Source organism: Canis aureus, chromosome 14 (assembly GCF_053574225.1).
Source record: "Canis aureus isolate CA01 chromosome 14, VMU_Caureus_v.1.0, whole genome shotgun sequence".
NCBI classification, from domain to species: Eukaryota; Metazoa; Chordata; class Mammalia; order Carnivora; family Canidae; genus Canis; species Canis aureus.
In genome coordinates this window covers 63,255,453-63,274,672 of record NC_135624.1, presented here as the reverse complement: position 1 = coordinate 63,274,672, position 19,220 = coordinate 63,255,453, and the positions used below count along the sequence as shown (strand labels likewise).

Below are 19,220 nucleotides of genomic sequence, written 5' to 3'. Positions count from 1 at the left end.
TGGCTGGAATTCAGGAAAATGTGTTCTGAGCTTTCCTCTGGTGCACAGATAAGCATCACTTTAGATAACTACTTATTAACCTCACCACAATGCTCTTCACTCTATAAGGTAGGCTCTGGACTTTGCAGAGAATAGCTGTGTAGCACTTGTAATGTCCACCTGACTCCCTGTCAGTAAGTTATCCTAAATAAAACTGTGTGAATGGTCTGGAGTGCTTGCTTTGTTTTTCTGTCTCAAAATGCCTTCTCAATCTGAAGGACACTTTACTGTCCCTCCTCCACCTTCTAATAGCCCTGTTGAGAAAAATGCCAGTTAATTAAAATGTGAAGGTGAGGGGATGAATTCTGTGGTTTCTGGAAGAATATTTCTGGCAGAGAAAACTGCAAGTGTAGCAACCCTGAGACAGAAGTGTGCCTAGTTTGGTTGGGACCAGCAAAGGGGGCCAGTAAGGCTTAGGGGACCAATGAATAGGGAAGAAGCAGAAAGAGATGATGATATAGAGCAAACAGGGCCCAGATCCCATAGAGCCTAACATTTTACTGGATGAGGCAGGAGTCACTGAAAAATTTGAGTGGAGCATTGATATGATTTGACTCCCGCTTTAAAAGGATAACTGTGGTTATGATACTGCGAGGACCACAGGAAAGAGGCAAAAATGGAAGCAGGGAGACCAGTAATATGCATTATCAGGGGCAGAGATGCTGAGGTGGACAAGGGTGGATGCAGTGTGGCAAGAGAGGTTAGATTCTAGACTTACTTGAGAACCAACAAAGTTTGCTGATAGATTGGATGAGGCCTTTGAGAGAAGAGTCATAATTTTTTATTTGATGTATCAGAAATTTTTTTTTTTACTTGAAGGAAACACTTTATTTTTTCCAGCTTTATTGAGATATAACCACCGTATAAGTTTAAGGTGCACCTTGTGTTGTTTTGATGTAATATGATTGCCACTGTCCTGTTAGCTAACATCTCTATCACTTTGTATAATTACTTTTTTGTGATGAGAACATTTAAGATCTTCTCTTTTAGCAATTTTCAGTCTATAATACAGTATTATTAACTATTATTACAAGGTGCATTAGGTCCTCAGAACCTGTTTATCTTTTATTTTATTTTTTTAAAATTTTTATTTATTTATGATAGTCACAGAGAGAGAGAGAGAGACAGAGAGACAGGCAGAGGGAGAAGCGGGCTCCATGCACCGGGAGCCCGACATGGGACTCGATCTTGGGTCTCCAGGATCGCGCCCTGGGCCAAAGGCAGGCACCAAACCGCTGCACCACCCAGGGATCCCCCTGTTTATCTTTTAATTGGGAGTTTGTACTCTGACCAACATCTGCATTTCCCCAGTCCCTCGTAATCACTGTTTTATTGTTTCTGAGTTCAGCTTTTATATATTCCACGATATATATAAAATTTGTCTTTCTCTGTTCTCAAATTTCTTTTAGTCACTCTTATAGTCTAAACATAGAATTTCTTGTTCTTTTATATTCAACCTTTTGGTGTCACTTTGTTTAGGATTGTGAATCTTGGAGAGAACACATAAATGGATAATTTTTTAATTTATCCTTTTGAAAACTATGAAAATCCCAAGTTAAATATGGAAGTTGAACACATTTATATTAGTTGTGACTAGTTAAACTTAACCTTTTTTATGTTTTATACTTACCTTAATTAAAAAAACTCATTAATATGGTTATATTGGTTATAATCTCTTGGTTTATTCTTTTTCCTTCAAGAACTTTTAAAATTACAGATTAATTTTATAGTTTTAACTAATTAACCTTACATTTTTAATAAACATGTTTAAACTTAGATTTTCTGTGAAATCCTGAAGTTTACCACTGGCTGTATTTTCCATATGAATGGATAAGATTTCCTTTTTGGCTCCTCACTGGATCTTTCCTTCAATGCCAAATTCTATTTTGATGGAAATTGAAATTTTATTTCTAGTTTTGTTATAATTACTGTTATACATCAGTAATCAGTTAGAATACACTTAACCAACTGAGCCACCCAGTGCCTCCTAATATCTATTTTAGTTGTCATAGGAGATCCTGTTTGTCCCAGAATAATTATAGCTATAAAAGAATAGTATAAAAAGTAATTCTTATGAGACATGGTTATTAGAATTGTAGAAGAAATATGTAATACTCAGTAAAGTATATGAAATACAAAAGAATATTTGAACCCTTTTAATGTTAGGAAGTACGATTATGACGATGTTTACATATTTATAGTGGAAGTAATACTACTACATTTTTGGTAAACTGGCTATAGTTAAAATTTTTGTTTTATAAATTTGATATTTTGTGTTTTATAAAAATGTTATATTAATGGAAAATGGATATATAGCTAAGTCACATAAGATTTAACAAATATCTATCATCATATTTAAGTGTAATTATATACTTAGTTAAGAATGAAATGTAAATGGTTTGTGTGAATTTTCTAAAGGTTGGCTGGTCTAAATAATCTCTTTAGATTATTTTTAAAAATCAGAATGATTAAAATATTTCCCATTGAATTAAGAACCTTAGAAGTATACATTGCTATCATTGGAAAGGGTTTGGGAGGTAAGATCTCACCTTCTACCCGGGATAATAGCATCTGCAGCTGCTCTAGTTGTTTTACAGAAAAGTCACCACTTATCAGACTCTTACTCCCCAGTGAGTCTGTTCTGTCTGCAAATAACTTCACTGAATCATGATGAGTCATAAATCAGGCTGATGTTAGGATCTTCACACTACAAAGAGGAAAAGCTTTAATTGCCTTACCCGAAACCATACGCCTGTAAAGTGAATGAATAAGTATTTGAATCCATGACTATTCAACTCTGAATTTCATGGTTTAATTCAAATATAATGGTAGATCAGGAAAATAAGTTTTTGTTCAGGAGTTTACACAATCCAAAGAAGAAAGTCTTTTATAAGAATATATTTTTCATATATTCTTGGTTTTATTGTTTGTAAGACCTTATGTGGGACAAGACTATTTTTTCCTATGAGATCAAGGATTTTTTTGTTCTTTTTTCTCCTCTTTTGAAATTATTCTTAGCCAAATACAGATAACCTAGATGTAACCATTATTTTCTGAAAGATAACAGCCAACTCCACATACAATGAGTTATATTAGAACTAATGTTTACTTAGATAATAAATGTTACAAATGCTACAACTATTTGCCTGGAGAAGGTTATGGAGGGAAATCAGGGGATGGTCAATAAGTTAGGTTTCATGTAGATTTCACTAATAGAAGTCTTATGAAACCTCATGAATTTTTTTGTTATACTCTTAAATAACTACTTTGAAGATTAGAAAAATAACATTAATGATCCTATCTTTATCTAAAAGAGCATTTAGAAATGATTTTCTAATCAGTAAATTTTCACATTAATTGCCAGAAATGCAGTGTTTAAGGATATAATCTTGAGTCTATATTTAAAAGTCTTCATTTGTGAATTCCCAAGTACCTACCCTTGAAGGAGTCTTTCCTGCAGATCTGTTAAAAGCACCTGTCAGTTGAATTTTTTCTTTTCTTTTCTTTTTTAAATTGAAGTACAGATGACACACAATGTTATATTAGTTGTAGATGTACAGCTTAGTGATTACATGGACAAATATACAGTGGAACAGAATAATGTTTTTTGTCCTGTAGGATGCCAAAGTGAAGACCCCTTTGGCTAAGGTTTTGGCTGCCCAGAATGAGAATGCTGAGAGCATAGTGGGAGAGGTCTGTGATTATGTTTTGATGGTTTGCTTTTCTTTTGAACCCCTGTATTTGGCTTAAGTTTTTAGCATCTAGGTTGTGTTTGGTCAAATCGGCCTATTTTCCTTGACTAGTTTGTTTTTTGACAGTTTTTGTGTGACTGTGTTTTTACTTTGTGATTTTTTTTTATTTTTTTTTTTAAGATTTTATTTATTTATTCATAGAGATGCAGAGAGAGAGAGAGAGAGAGAGAGGCAGAGACACAGGCAGAGGGAGAAGCAGGCTCCATGCAGGGAGCCCCGATGTGGGACTCGATCCAGGGTCTCCAGGATCATGCCCTGGGCTGCAGGTGGCGCTAAACCGCTGAGCCACCAGGGCTGCCCTGTGATTTTTTTTTAAGTGGGCTCCACACCCAGCTTGGAGCCCACTGCAGGGCCTGAACTCACTACTCTGAAGTCAATACCTGAGCCAAGATCAAGAGTTGGGTGCTCAACTAAACTGAGCCACCCAGGCACCCCTACTTTATGATTTTTTGAGTGAAATTTGGCCACGAGTTTTCTATTGACCTAATGCTTATAGCTTGATTTGAGTTGGTCCATTTCTTTTACTTGTTTAAGTTGATTGCGGTTTGGATTGTTTGCAGTTTTGTTGAACACAGAGTTATGAGTCAGATTTTGGGTGGCTAGTTTGTTTTAATTTAGCATTATTTAAAAGCTTCTTTGGTTAGCTTGCTGTGAGATTAGAGATGTTATTTTGTTGAATTTTTTTCCTTTTGGCTGTGACTTCATGAAGTTTTGATCATCCTGATGCATTTGGCTGACCTAATATTGGCAGTTTAATTTGGTGTTGACCATTTCTTTTATTAGAGGAAGGAATTTGGGGTCCATTTAAGTTTTACAGAATGTTGTTCCTAGGGTAAGAGTTAGATTTTTTTCCTAAAATTTTAGCAGGTTTAATTGACTGAAATTTAGAAGTGCTAGACCTTGATTTATGTAGTAAATTCATGTGGTTTTAGGGTTTCTGAACACTTTGTGGATCAGGTAAATTTGATCAGATTTTTTTGGTTGTTTTTGAAGCAAAAGTTTTAAAATAGTTTTGGGGTACTCCAGAACTTTGTTTATTGAACGGAATAGAATTAAATAGAATCTAATGAGTCTGACCTGAGGAAAAGGAAATGATGACATGGAGCTGTTAGTCCACAGAGGAAAGTGTCTTAACTGGGCTCTGTCCTCTTCTGTCTTCTATGAACTGCTAGCCTGAAGAAAAGGACAGGGGAAATTCATTAGATATGTTTAATGCTGGTTTGTTTTTAAAGATATGTATAACATTCTTATTTACCATTTTACTATTTGCAAAATGTTAATGAGCATGTATGTATTCCGGACTTGTTGGAATTTATGTAGGGAGAAATAAAATAGACTAGAGGTTAAAAGCACAGTCTCTGGAAACAAACTACCTGTCTCTGAACTTCAACTGTGCTATTTACTACCTTTGTGGCTTTGGGCAAGTAACTTGATTTATCCTTTTGGCATCTCATTTCCTCAAATTACAGATTTTTTTTTTTTTTTTTAAAGAGAAAGTGTGATGTTTGATGTCTGGAAATCGGCTGTTTAAGGAAAATCCCTGGAGAGAAGGGAGTTCAGCTGATTTAGACATCCATATAGTATAATTATTTGAAAAAAGGATGTTTAGATGCTGGGGTCAGTGGAATGAAGGAATTAGATGCTGACCTTGCAGGATATGTCTCTAAGCATGCTACACATATGCCACATTTTTACAATAGAGAGCAATTAAGACTTATTCAAAATCAAGAACTTGATTCTCTTTTTCCCCTGTAATTAGCTAAATGCTTCTGTTTATAGTATAATTTGAAAGACAGAAATATCTGTCTACCTGTCCTTCTATCTAGTTCAGGCTTCCCAGATTCATGCCTTTAGGAAGTCACCATCTCCAGGATATTATCTCCTAGTATATCTCCCTTTGTCTGAATTTATACTGTTTATGTAGGGCTAAGCAATATTTACTTCTGTTTTTCTTTATTGCATTTTGTTTTTCCACTGGTATCATGTGTCTTAGACTTATTTCTCATTCTAGGAAAGAGTATCTGCATGAAATTGTTTTTTTTCTTCCAAAAAGAACTCTATACAATTTGACCAAACCTGGGTATCGAAACTTTCAAAGTTAGCGTTTTGAATTGGAGTTTTCTTTTGTACCTCATAGATGTATCTTGCAAGAAGTTGCTGTGGCCAAGTTCAAATAGGGTGTTGCCTGTGTTCTCCTCTAGGATTTTGATGGATTCTTGTCTCACATTTAGATCTTTCATCCATTTTGAGTTTGTATATGGTGTAAGACAGTGGTCTAGTTTCATCTTCTGCACGTGACTGTCCAATTTTCCCAGCACCATTTATTGAAGAGATTGTCCTATTTCCAGTGGATAGTCTTTCCTGCTTTGTGAAATATTAGTTGACCATAGAGCTGAGGGCCCATTGCTGGGTTCTCTATTCTGTTCCATTGATGTATGTGTCTGTTTTTGTGCCAGTACCTCTTAACTAAGACAAATGATCTATTTGTTAAAATTCATATAAATAAAAAAGATTTTTATGATCTAATTGCTTGGTGATGTAGGGAGGTGAGAACTTTTATGTTACCAATAGATTTTTCTGGGACTAAGAAAGATACCATAAAATTAATTCTGTCTTTAAGCTAATGTCCTTAGAAGTGTACATTAGAAGAAGTTAGAGAAACAATTTGTACTTAGCAGTAAAAGGCTCATTTGATATTTTAATCCCTTCTCTTTCAATTAACGTCACAGACAGCTAATACTACCTATGTCCATGAGGAGTGGGAACCTTTGAATTGCCATATTTCAAGGATGAATTGGGCAATTATTTTTTTTTACTTTCTAGAATGCTTTATTCTTTGGAACATGACAGATGTCTGAAATTATTATAGTGGTTTCTTTCTTGTTCCTGGATCAGCAGGCCTTTTGCATACTGACCTTCAAGGCTCATAAAGTATTGTTGCTTAGTTGAAGTTGTTTCCTGTTTTACCAGAAGCATCTCATTACAATGAGAGCTGGTCTTTGTTGTGTTCTATGGCAGCATCTTACTCATTTTCTAGCTGAGGGACAGAAAGCCTTTCAGGTTGTCCTGTACCTCTTGGCTTTTCAACATATTTACTCTTTTGGTATATAGAGTGTGTTTTTCTAGACTTTGGATCGATCACTCCATGTTTCGGAGAAGGACCTGACTGCTTCATCTTTCCTTTCAGGAATTGTTTATGTTGGTTGAATAATAGAGATTAGTTCCTTGTCCCTAGACAACTGAGAGTCCAAGACTAGGGCTTGGGACAGTAGAGAAGAGTACCTAACAGCAGTGATCTCAACTGGACCAGGTGATTACATCAGTATGTGTCCAAGGAAATATATTTCCTCTTCCGTAGAGCACTCAGAGACAAAGAGAGAGCCCAGATATATTCTTTCTCTCCATCGGTTTTAGTGTGTGATATCAAAAGTCAACAATAGTGTAAGAATTGAGATAGTGGTAGTCATTATCTGGTTATTAATTGAGAATATCAAGGCGACCAAATATAGTTGTGTAAGTTCACTGTTTGAAGATGCCCAGAAATAGAGGGGAAAGCTAAAATCTACCTTTACCTGCTTAACAAGCCATGAACCCTGGCATAAAGTTATGTTCAACTGGTAGAAGGGCCAGTAGTTTCGTATTTTCACAGAGTTGCTTTATGATTGGCAATTTTGAACAATATTGATGAGGTTTAAGTCTAAACTCTTAAATAAAGGTTAGCTGTCTATCTGGGATTTGCTTTATGTTTACTTCAAAGCAGTGTTTGGAAGGTGGGAATAATTTTGGTCTAGCATTTAATGTGGTCTCCCAGTAGTGGGGGTGACTTTATTACATTCCCATATTTTCTTGCTAGTCATTCATGTAAGTAGCATACACAGTTGTAAGATGTGTATCTCAGAGATTTGATGTATGGTTTCTGTACACATTGAGTCCTCTTATTCCATAGGGCTTTTCCAGTGAAGTAAAACCCATGGATGATGTTTTAAGCTCTAATTATTCCTTAAAGTAAGATTGAAATTATTTTTTCCTTGAATGACTATAAAGTAATTATGACTTAGCTATACTCCTTGATCTCTTGGCATCAACACATTTGTTGCATAGGTTTGTGCCATATTTTAGATTTCCTTTAAGTTCTGTCTTACTCTTCCTTGTTATGTGCCCTTCATATCCTGACATGATGAGTCATGGAAAGAAATCACTCACCAGATACACCACAAGATTAAAAAAAAAAACAGGCCAGATCATGAAGTAAGGATCACAGTTGCGTTTGGATCAGTTGACAATATGAAGTCAGAAAGAGAGCAGGATCCAGTACACATACATCAAATTGAATAGTACTAACCAGAAAACTTGAATCAGATTGATCAGGAAAAGCCAGAAACGTGAAGAAGCAGTCAGATTTATTTATATATATATATATTTATTTATTATTATTATTTTTTCTGGAGTCAGATTTACATCTACCAAATGGGATTCTCGTAGTTTAACATAGTGGAAAATGACTTTAGTATTAGTGATATTTCTGGTGTTATGCAAGTCAGAACAACGTCTATTATGGATGATTTTATATTTTGAGAAATAATACAATAATGAATCTTTCCATTGTTTACATTATGTGGAAGGAATACCTGTCTAATGACATAAGCTTTCTCTAAGGAACAACTCATTTTATGACTCAGATTTATTCTTGAAAAGTTTATGTGAGTTGAATTTTTTGTAAATTAAATTTATTTCAGAATATTTATACTTTTAAGGAAGTACATAAAAACTCTTAAGACTGTTTAATATTCCTTTTTAAAAATATTTTATTTGTTCATGAGAGACACACACAGAGAGGCAGAGACACAGGCAAAGTGAGAAGCAGGCTCCCTCCAGGGAGCCTGATGTGGGACTTGATCCCAGGACCCCAGGATCATGACCTGAGTCAAAGGCAGATACTCAACCAGTGAGCCACCCAGGCAACCCCCCTGCTTAATATTCTTTTGAAAATATGAATTTTGTGCATCATTGCTCAAAAATCAGAGTGGATGTTTTAGAAAGAGAATTATATAAGTACACACAAAAATGGATTTAGTATGAAACTTGTAAAAGTTTCACTTTTACAGGCTTTTCCTCATTCCATAGGAATGACCCCCATCCCTTTTCTACCCTGTCAGTTGGTTTGGTTGTGGACACTGTTGACACCACACAGACCAGGCAGATATGAAAAGGTTTATTCTTCACAGACTGGGGAGATCAGTGCAGGTGCAGGCTTGTCCAGGCGGCTTGAAGGAAGCTCAGATACTTTTTTTAACTTTAGTGTTCTGGTTAGATCAGAGTTGGTTACATTGAAATAAATGAGGTTCATTTCTACTAAAAGCTCAGATCAGTTTGGAAAATATAATTTCTCAATTTTCAACCAAACATGGATATGAGGCTATCCAAGAAACTTAAAAATTTTACTGCTTGATGTAGTTGGTTTGGAAGTTGGAAGTTTCTTGCAGGGAGTGTTGATTATAATTTCAGTAGTAGCTGTGGTAGATGCTATGGTGGTGGTTGCTGCTGATGTGGAGGTGGGTTCTATTGCTGAAGAGATAGGTATGGTTGAGAAACCTGTGGCTTCTGTCATGGTGACGGTGGGTTCTGTGGCAGTGATGGTAGGTACTGGTGTAGTGGTAGGTTCTGTGGAAGTGATAGTAGCTGGCTATTATAGTGGGTTCTGTAGAAGTGATGGTGGCTCTATTGTAGTAGTTTCCACAGAAGTAGTCATGACTGCTGTTGTACTGGTGGCTTCTATAGTAGTAGTGATTGCTGTGATGGTAGATTTTCTGAAAGTGGTAGTGGTTTCTGTTGTGGTGGCAGGTTCTGAAGTGGCAATTTTGGTTGTAGTGATTGGATTTAGGGTTAGGGAAGAAACAGTGTATAGGATATACAGAATTTGGGAAGACCTATTAATAGGTCTTGGAGGGTAGGATCTTGGTTGGAAAGTTGGATTCAGATTGCCTGGAAAGGATTGAGGTTGTCTCATAGGTCCCAATGTAGGGACTGATATGGAATGTGTACTGAATCAGAGGAAGGAGTTGGAGGTGGATAAGGAGGAGGAGTAGGAGGACTATGATGATGCTGAGGAGGAACATGCCCTGGTAGACCAAAAAAAAGGAAATTATAGAATGTGCCTTTGTGTACTGAAAGGAAGAGGTAGTAGAACACACCTTGGTGGAATGAAAGGAAAAGGAGTAGGTGATAGAATAATAAGTCCATAGAGAGGAGGGAGGCCTAGTGGAACCTGTCTTTGCTTATAGATCAGAGGAGATGGTGACTGATGGCCAGGAAGATATGGTTCTCTTGGAACTCTTTGACTTTAAGTGGGCTGGAGAGGTAAGAAAAACAAACAGAAACAAAAAAAGTTTTCTAAATTTGATTAAAGTTCAAACACTAATGAATATACTTTTATTTTTTATCATTTATTTTTTTGTTTTCAAATGAAGGTAAATGCTCCAGTGGAACCAACCAGAAAATGCTTTCTTATTCTCCATTACCTTTTTAGGGACTAAGGGAAACAGATTTAAGACATGAACACTTCTGTACATGAATCTGAAATCTAGTAGGAACTATAATCCTTCAACTACAATATGGGATGATACAGTAAAAAGTCTGTGGGAAGTAGAATAGTGCATTGAGTAAGACCCTGGAGTCTATGGCTAAAGCCAGTCCTTCCAATGTTGCAGGCTAAGGTGCTTATACTCCCTCTCATACTCTTAAACTCTCTTATACTCTCAGCAGAGAGAGAGTTTCTTTATTTCATTCATTTTTTTTAAAAAAAGATTTTTATTTATTTATTTGACAGAGAGAGAGAGAGAGAGAGAGAGAGCATAAGCAAGGGGGAGCAGCAGATGGAGAAACAGGTAGGAGCTCAGTGTGAGGCTTGATCTCAGACCCCAGGATAATAACCTGAGCCAAAGGCAAACATTTAGCCAACTGAACCATCCAGGTGCCTCTGTTTCCTCATTTCAAAAATGGTTCTAGAAAAAGTTCCTACCTTATGTAGTGGTTGATAGGATTTTATGTAATCTATATATAGTGTTCAGACACAGTAAATTATGGTAAGTACTCTATAAATTTGAACTATTTTGCACTGTGTTTAACAGGTATTGTGGTTTATAGATCTGGTAACAGTTTAAGAATTAGCTGATAAATAGAACAATTCTAGATGCAATAGCAATTTGGAGAAAAAATTTAATTTTGGCAAAAAAGGATTAAAGATTACTTTGTGGAAAAGATAGCATTTGAAATGAGCATAATGGAGTTGAAATGGGGAATTAAATAATGGAGTTGAAATGGGGAATTAAAATTAAAAGAACATGAATAAATGAACAGGGTCAGGAAAATACAAGTCCCTTTCTTGAGACAGAAGACCAGTTTGTCTGGAACAGAAGTTTTAGGAAGGTGAAAGACTCTGTTAACTCTCTTGCAACCTTCAGCTCCCTGCCTCTGTGTCTTTCTGATATGCTACCCTAGGAAACATCAAGCTTTGGGATCAACTCTTTACAAACTACTTTGTCTACAAAAAAAAAAAAAAAAACAAAAAAACAAAAAAAAAAAACAAAAAACCAAACAAAAAACAAAACACACACAAACAAAACAAAACAACAACAAAAAACTACCTTGTCTATTTCAACTTGGAGGCTGGTGAACATTGAATACCACAAATCCCTAAATATTAGACACACTGGAGATTCACAGGGTCTGCCCTACTCTGGCTCCTCAGCGATGCTAATCTATTCTCCCCTTTCTCCCACAAAGCTATCTTCTCAGCATTTACATTTATTTTTTATCCCTCTTGCCTCCCACCCCCCAATAGAAGATGATCTTGCCTTCTATTTCACAAAAATGAAGAACTTTACTTTTCTGCCCACACCCATAAAATTCACTTATATCCAGCTCTTTCCTTGTCCTGTTTATGACCAACCTCTTCACCTATAGTTTATATCCATCTCCTATCCCTCCCCAGGGCATTTTCTCTGCTAATCATCACCTTTCATTTTTCATTTCAACCTCTTTTCAATCCCTGGCTGTGTTCTTTCAGTCTGTAGTCCCAACTTATACCTCATATATTAAAGAATCCCATTTTCAACCTCATGTACCTCTGTTGCTATCATCACTAGCTTATCTTTTTCATTCCTAGTCAGATATTGGGGAAGGCTAGACTGGATTTTCTCTCTCTACTCTTTATTTGCTATTTATTCTGGTTTCTATCTTCAACATGTAACTGAATCTCTTTTACAGAGATCAGTGATGACTCAGAAGTCTTAAGTCATTTCAGAAGGAGCTATAACTGTATTTTTGTCACATGACTAATTTCTCTCCAGCTACATTTATTTGGATTATTAAAAGATTATTGAAACCAGGATCTTCCAAGCCACTTGCTATCCAGGATCCTTTGACCTACTGCCAAGTTAAGAAAAATAAACGATCTTAATAAAATTCTGTTTCTTTATAACTTGAACTAGGAAATACTGATGTTTCCTAGTTAGAAAGTGGTAATTAAACTGTGAATAATGTGAAGATGAAAGGACCCAGATAGAAAGGGAGGTGTTAATAAGAGCCACACACAAGCTAAACTAGGAGCATGCAAACTATGAGTAAAGAGAGCAGTGCAGAGAGAAGTAGGGATGCCAAGAGAAGTAGAGCCTGGGTCTTAGGGCCACTGGGGTTTGTATTTCAGTTCTAATTTGCATTTATTCTTGCTTTGGCTTCCTTTTTCTTGAGATATCTTGAGTGGATCCTGTTATTTGCAACCAAACAAAAAAAGACTGTGATACCCTCCATTCTCATCTCTTGTCACTCTGTATGTGTCTTTGCTTTGATTATATAGAACTATTCTTGGTTTTTCAACATAAGGAGCTGTTTCCTGTCCTTGTGCTTTTGTCCAGGTGTTTCTTCTAGCTGAGAATGCTTCACTCCTTCCCTACCTAATTTCTATCCCCCAGGAAAGTTCATTGCCTTTTTTCAAAATGTTTAAGTAGTTTCTCTCCACTCCCCGTACTTTAATTTGAAAATTCAAAGAACTGTACGGCAAATGCCTTTATACAATATGCAAACAACCAAATTTTTGTTTGTGAAGCTTTGCCAAAGCATATTTCATCATTATCTTGTCCCAGTGATAGTTACTTTTTATTTTGGTATTTTTCTGCTTTTTAAAATTATGGGCTTTTTTATTGTTGTTGAAGGAAGAGATAAGTATCTTTCTTCCTCAGCTCTCTGTCTCTGGCAACTTTGGAGGGGAGAGTGGGAAGTCGGTTAGGTATTCTTCCTCTTTTTGGTTTGTTTAGCACTTTTATCATAATAATCCATAATCATCTACAATATTATGTAGTATTGTACTTGTGTAGCACCCTACTCTCAAAAAAAAAAAAAAAAACCCAAAACAAAAAACAATGTCCCTGTAGTGTTCATATTTCTACCTCCAGTTTCTGGTTCTTTCTGGATCTTGGTAAATGTTTTTGAATGAATAGATGTGGACTCAGAACTCTAAGATCTTAAGTCATAGGCACTGTCATTAATGAAGATAAAGGTACCAAGAAAAAATGGAGTTAGTTTTTAATCATTTTGAGAGTGAAAAGCAATGGCACTTTGTAAATGCAGATTGAGATCTCCAAGCTGGAGAATATGGAATACAGATTTGGAAAGTACCATTGGGTCTCATCAATAAGATGAGAAAGTAATGAGAGAAGAAGAAATGACTGAGGACAGAAACTTGAAGATCAATAAGAGGAAGCTGAGCAGCTAATGCCTAGGTTGGGAAAAACCCAGATGGTACAGGAGCATGGAGACCAAGCTCACAATGACCTTCACTAAGCAGAAGAGGGGAGAAATCATGTGAAAAATGGCACATTTTACAGTAGATTGCTGACTTCTGTCAATCATTTCTATCTTTTCCTCATTACAAGCTTATAACCCACTAGTTTCACTTCTCCACTGGCTAGAGGTGGTGAACGGTGAATTTTAAAACCTTAGAAAAATGATGAGTATGTCTTCTTACTGGTCTACATCTGGGACTAATCACCTTTAAAAAGAAAGGCTTATTGGAAACATAGTGAAACATGGCTATTTTGAGTTTCTATTTCCTTATTTGTTAAAAAAGGCTAATAATAACGGTTACAGTGGATGGCTGGGGAGATTAAATAATACACTTCTATAACATACTACTGGCATAGATAAGTACTCCCCATGTGGTAGCTTTTGATATTATAAAGCCTGTCCATAGTCAAATGTAATTGCACTTTTTTCCTGCAGTTTCATCATCTGATAGTCTAAATCATTAAGAATGATTAAATGGAGTATGAGTTCCACAAGGATTAGCAGAGACTTTGACTGATTTGTTAAAGTACCAGCAAGTAACATTGTTCTGGATATGTAGAAGGAGTTAAATATGTAATGGGTGAGTGAATACATTGGTTTAAAGTAACTAGTTAAGGAAATAATTCTAAAATAACTAAGAATGCTAAACAATTGTTTAGTCATACAATTTCTTCTTTTCCAATGTTGATGTTTTTTAATACTTGTTCAAGGGTTAATTAGTCAAAGCTAGTGTTTGACACTTAGACTCTTAAAAATAGTTTCTTCTCCAATCTGAAGAATCACAATGTCAAAACCAGTTTCTAGGTCAGATCATTAAATATGCCTTCAGGCAACCTGTTTTTGTTCAAGTTCCTGAGAGAAGATGGAAAATCCAAAATTCTCTCCATTAAGATGTTTTAGTTGTAGCAGTCCTTTTCGTGTGGTATTTGTTTTTCATTTTCTCCTCTGATGCCTATGTAATTTCAGTCCCTAAGTACAGGTTATATCCTAAAATGTTTTTGGCATTATCCTCTTGTTTTGGATACAGTGTATTGAAATGGTTAGTCTAAATATTTTAGTAATAGATCAGTGACCCCAAAGCCAGATATTCTTTTTTTTTTGCCTCTCCTCTATTTGTGTTATTTCAAGAAACTTCACATATATTTGTTCATTGTGTAACGTAGATGGACTCCCAAATAGTTTCTCTCAGTTAAGTACTATGAAGATTGTGATTTTGAATTCAGTATTTGTATTCTTGGTGTCACTTAGCACTAGGCTCAGCACATGGTGGATTGTCAGTTATTAAGAAATGAAAGAGGGACTGGGCTCAGCAGTTAAGCGTCTGCCTTTGGCTCAGGGTGGAACCTGGAGTTCTGGGATTGAGTCCTACGTTGGGCTCCCTGCATGGAGCCTGCTTCTCCCTCTGCCTGTGTCTCTGCCTCTCTCTCTCTCTCTCTCTGTCTCTCATGAATAAAAAAAATAAATAAAATCTTAAAAAAAAAAAAGAAATGAAAGATACTCTGAGTCCTTTCTCTCTGCTGCCCCTAAACCTGACTTGAACATCAATATACACTAGGGTAACTATTGTTTCTCTGAGGTTCATATTATTCTACTGATGTTTTTGGCTATGGAGTCTATCAGTGCTATTTTGAATTATGTTTTTTTGGATCCTCTATAGAGCCTAATGAAATACTTTTCAAAAAAGCATTTTTCGGGACACCCGGATGGCTTAGTGGTTAATTGTCTGCCTTCGGCTCAGGGCATGATTGTGGAGTCATGGGATCGAGTCCCACATCAGGCTCCCTGCAATGGAACCTGCTTCTTCCTCTGCCTATGTCTCTGCCTCTCTCTCTTTCTGTGTCTCTCATGAATAAATAAATAAAATCTTAAAACAAAGCAAAAACCAAGAAGCATTTTTCAAAAGTTGCAATTAACATTAAGTGTTTCTTAAATGAATGACCCGTCTTTTTCTGTTTTTATTTCTCTTTAATTATTGTTATGTAAAGAAAGATAACATTATTAGTATAAAAAATTTGTTTGAAGTTATAATTAATAAGAAGTGTACAAGAGTATTTAGGACTGGGGGGACTTACCCTGAAACATGCAATAAGAGACTACAAGTCTGGAGATGAATGATAATTTTTTAACTTTTAAATATTGCCCCTGAAAGACATCCAGTGATTATCTATGATTAGTCAAATCGATCAACATCATTTTTCTTGATTTCAAGTCAGAATTTAGAAAGGATTCTGATGCACATTTTGTTATATGATAAATAACACTACAGCCTTTTAAATATGTGCTTGACATTTTGGGGAAAGGAAACAGCATATATACACACGCCAATATTGTTATGTTTCTGATACTTTATAACAAAATGATGAGACTTTTGCTTCATGAAAAGTAAAATTTCCAGATAGTTGTTCAAATACTTATTGAAAATAAGAACATATTTGGAAAATCTTTGTGGCCTCCAGTGGTGACTAATTTGGAGAGACATACTTGGGTAAACCTTTGATATGTTTGTTAAAATTAGTAAAAACAAATATATTTGTGTAGATTCATGACCTGGATAGTGTCAATGTGACTGGACTATTGTAAAAAAATAACATAATACAATTATTTTTTAACAATTAAAAAAACCATAATTCCTCTGTTAGGTTTATCTGAAGGGAAAAAGAGTTGTATAATGTATATCTTTTCTTGATATGTTTTTTTGTCAAGTGATTCCCAAAAGCCAATTGTTGTCCATCAGTATCTGAATTTGTAGAAAGAGATTTTGTTCTTAATTTGATTGAAGTTTTAAGCAATATATCAAAAGTACATGGCACCTATGTTCTGGGAAGGCAAAATTTAAGTACCATCATGCTGACAGATTATCTTGGGGTCAACACGGTATCTATCATCTGTATGAACGTTGAAGGTGACATAGGAAGAGAGGTCCACAGGTTCTAAGCTATATATTCATGAGGCCACCCCCTTAAAATTGATTTTTCTAGTATGCTGTCTTGAAAGGCAGTTTAAAAACATTACAAACCCCAAGTCAAACAAGAATAATAGAAATGTAAAATCTATCTATATGTGTCTTTGATACTTTTCTATTTATAATTGAATTTAGAGATCATTAAAATACATTAGCAAAAAAGAGTCAATTGATTGCAAAATTGGATGTAAATGTGCAGGGCAGTCAACATGAATGTTCCTCTTGACATGCATTTCCAGAAATTGTGGTGAGTCTTACTATTGATGATATTTTTTTTTTCTTAAAATACATCTGGTATTTTAGATAACAAAATTATAAGATATTTAAAGTATATGATCTGATACATATATAAAAGGATTCCCCTTGGTTGAGTTAACTAACACAACCAATACGTGCCGTATTTATTCTCCTTCTTCTCTTCTTCGACCTCCTCCTTTATTTTTGGTGAGAACATGTAAGTTCTACTCTCAGCAAATTTCAGTTATACAGTACAATGTTATCAACTATAGTCACATTAGATCCTCAGATCTTACTAATTTTATAACTGAAAATTTGTATTCCTTTTACCAACTTCTATTTCTCCAACCCCCAGTCCTGGCAATCACTTTTCTCCTATTTCCAAGAGTTTGACTTTTTTTTTTCTTTTTAGATTCCACATATAAGTGAACCTTGAAATCTTTGTCTTTTTCTGTCTGGCTTATTTCACTTAGTATAATGCCCTCTAGATTCATCCAGTTGTGGCAAATGGCAGGATTTTCTTCTTTTTAAAGGCTGAATAATATTCTATTATATATGTATACGTATATACTACACCAGAGAATGATATACTTGAGAATATTAGCAAAAGTTAGAATTCCAAAGTCAAAATCCTTAACAAATATACTTATAAATACTTACCTGGGCAGGATATTCTTTTTTGGAACAATGAAACTGCTGCTTAATCTTAGCTTTTTTCAGATAATTCAGTTTATATAACCACAAGTTGAAAATTCAAGAAATGAATCTTCCACTGAAGGTATTCTTAAATACCTCTGTCAGGATTTAAAAAAAAGATCTATCTATCATCTATCTATCTATCTATCTATCTATCTATCTATCTATCTATCATCTATCTATCTATCTATCTATCATCTATCTATCATCTATTTATTAGAGACCACATACGTGCATGCATGGGGGGAGCAGTGGGGAGGGGCAGAGAGAGAATCTCCAGCAGACTCCCCCTTCCTGAGTGGGAAGCCCTGATCAGAACCCCAGGCTGAGCCCCAGGAGGGGCTCCAGGCAGGGCTTTACCCCATAACCCTGAGATCATGACCCGAGCTGAAATCAAGAGTGGGACTTTTTATTTGGATGACGTCCCAGTAGTTCACTTTTGCTTTTGTTTCCCTTGTTTTTAGAGACGTGTCTTGTAAGAAGTTGCTGTGGCTGAGGTCAAAAAAGTTGCTGCCTGTGTTCTGCTCTGTGATTTTGATGGATTCCTCTCTCACATTTAGGTCTTTCATCCATTTTGGGTTTATCTTTGTGTGTGGTGTAATAGAATGATCTAGTTTCATTCTTGGGCACATGGCTGTCCAATTTTCCCAATACCATTTCCGTTGGATATTCATTCTTTCCTACTTTGTCAAAGATGAGTTGACCATAGAGTTGGGGGTTCATTTCTGGGTTCTCTATTCTGTTCCATTGATCTATGTGCCTGTTTTTGTGGCAGTATCACACTGTTTTGATGATCACAGCTTTGTAATGAAGTTTGAAGTCAGGCATTGTGATGCTCCCAAGCTTTGATTTTCTTTTTCAACATTCCTGTGGCTATTTGGGGTCTTTTTTGGTTCCATACAAATCTTAGGGTTTTTTGTTTCAACTCCGTGAAAAATGTCCATGGTAGGGATTGCATTGAATGTGTAGATTGTTCTGGGTAGTATAGACATTTTCACAATATTTATTCTTCCGAAGCATGAGCATGGGATGTTTTTCCCTCTCTTTGTGTCTTCCTCAATTTATTTCAGAAGTGTTCTGTAGTTTTCAGAGTACGGATCCTTTACCTCTTTGGTTAGGTTTATCCTAGGTATCTTAAGCTTTTGATGCAATTGTAAATGAGATTGATTTTTAAATTTCTCTTTCTTCAGTCTCATTGTTAGTGTATAGAAGTTCAACTGATTTCTGTGCATTGATTTTGTATCCTGCCACATTGCTAAATTGCTATATGAATTCTAGCAATTTTGGAGTGGAGTCTTTTGGAAAATTTGTCTTCTTATCTCTAATAATACTTCTCATCTTTAAATCTATTTCTTTTGCTATTGGTATAGGTATGTCAGCTTCCTTTTGGATGTTTTTTTGCATGGTATGCTTTTTCCATCGCCCTGTCGCCTCCCAGTCATTCAGTGTCTTTATGTTACTCTTGTAGATGATAATTTTTTATGTTTGTTTCAAGCCACTATAGTTTGAGGCAGTTTATTGGCATATGTAAATTGATGAGTTTTGTAGTGGAGACTTTTTAAAAATTGAAGTATAGTTGACATACAATGTTATATTAATTTTGGGTATATAACATAGTGATTCAGCAATTCTATACATTACTCAGTGTTCACCATGATAGATGTAGTCACTCATCTATTACATTTTTAAACATA

The 19,220-nt window shown here is 35.5% G+C and overlaps 1 protein-coding gene across 6 annotated transcripts in view; it reads right to left on the bottom strand.

Annotated features, from left to right (window-relative positions):
• Positions 1-19,220, bottom strand: part of LOC144283748 (uncharacterized) — a 55,537-nt gene that overhangs the window by 21,284 nt on the left and 15,033 nt on the right. For 3 of the 6 annotated variants that reach the window (XM_077848269.1, XM_077848270.1, XM_077848272.1), the window contains one exon: positions 4,869-4,964. The gene's annotated coding sequence lies outside the window, so the exon portion shown is untranslated. Of the gene's footprint in view, positions 1-2,588; positions 2,743-4,868; positions 4,965-19,220 lie in introns of those variants that run through there. The other 3 variants (XM_077848274.1, XM_077848271.1, XM_077848273.1) reach the window with 1 other exon arrangement.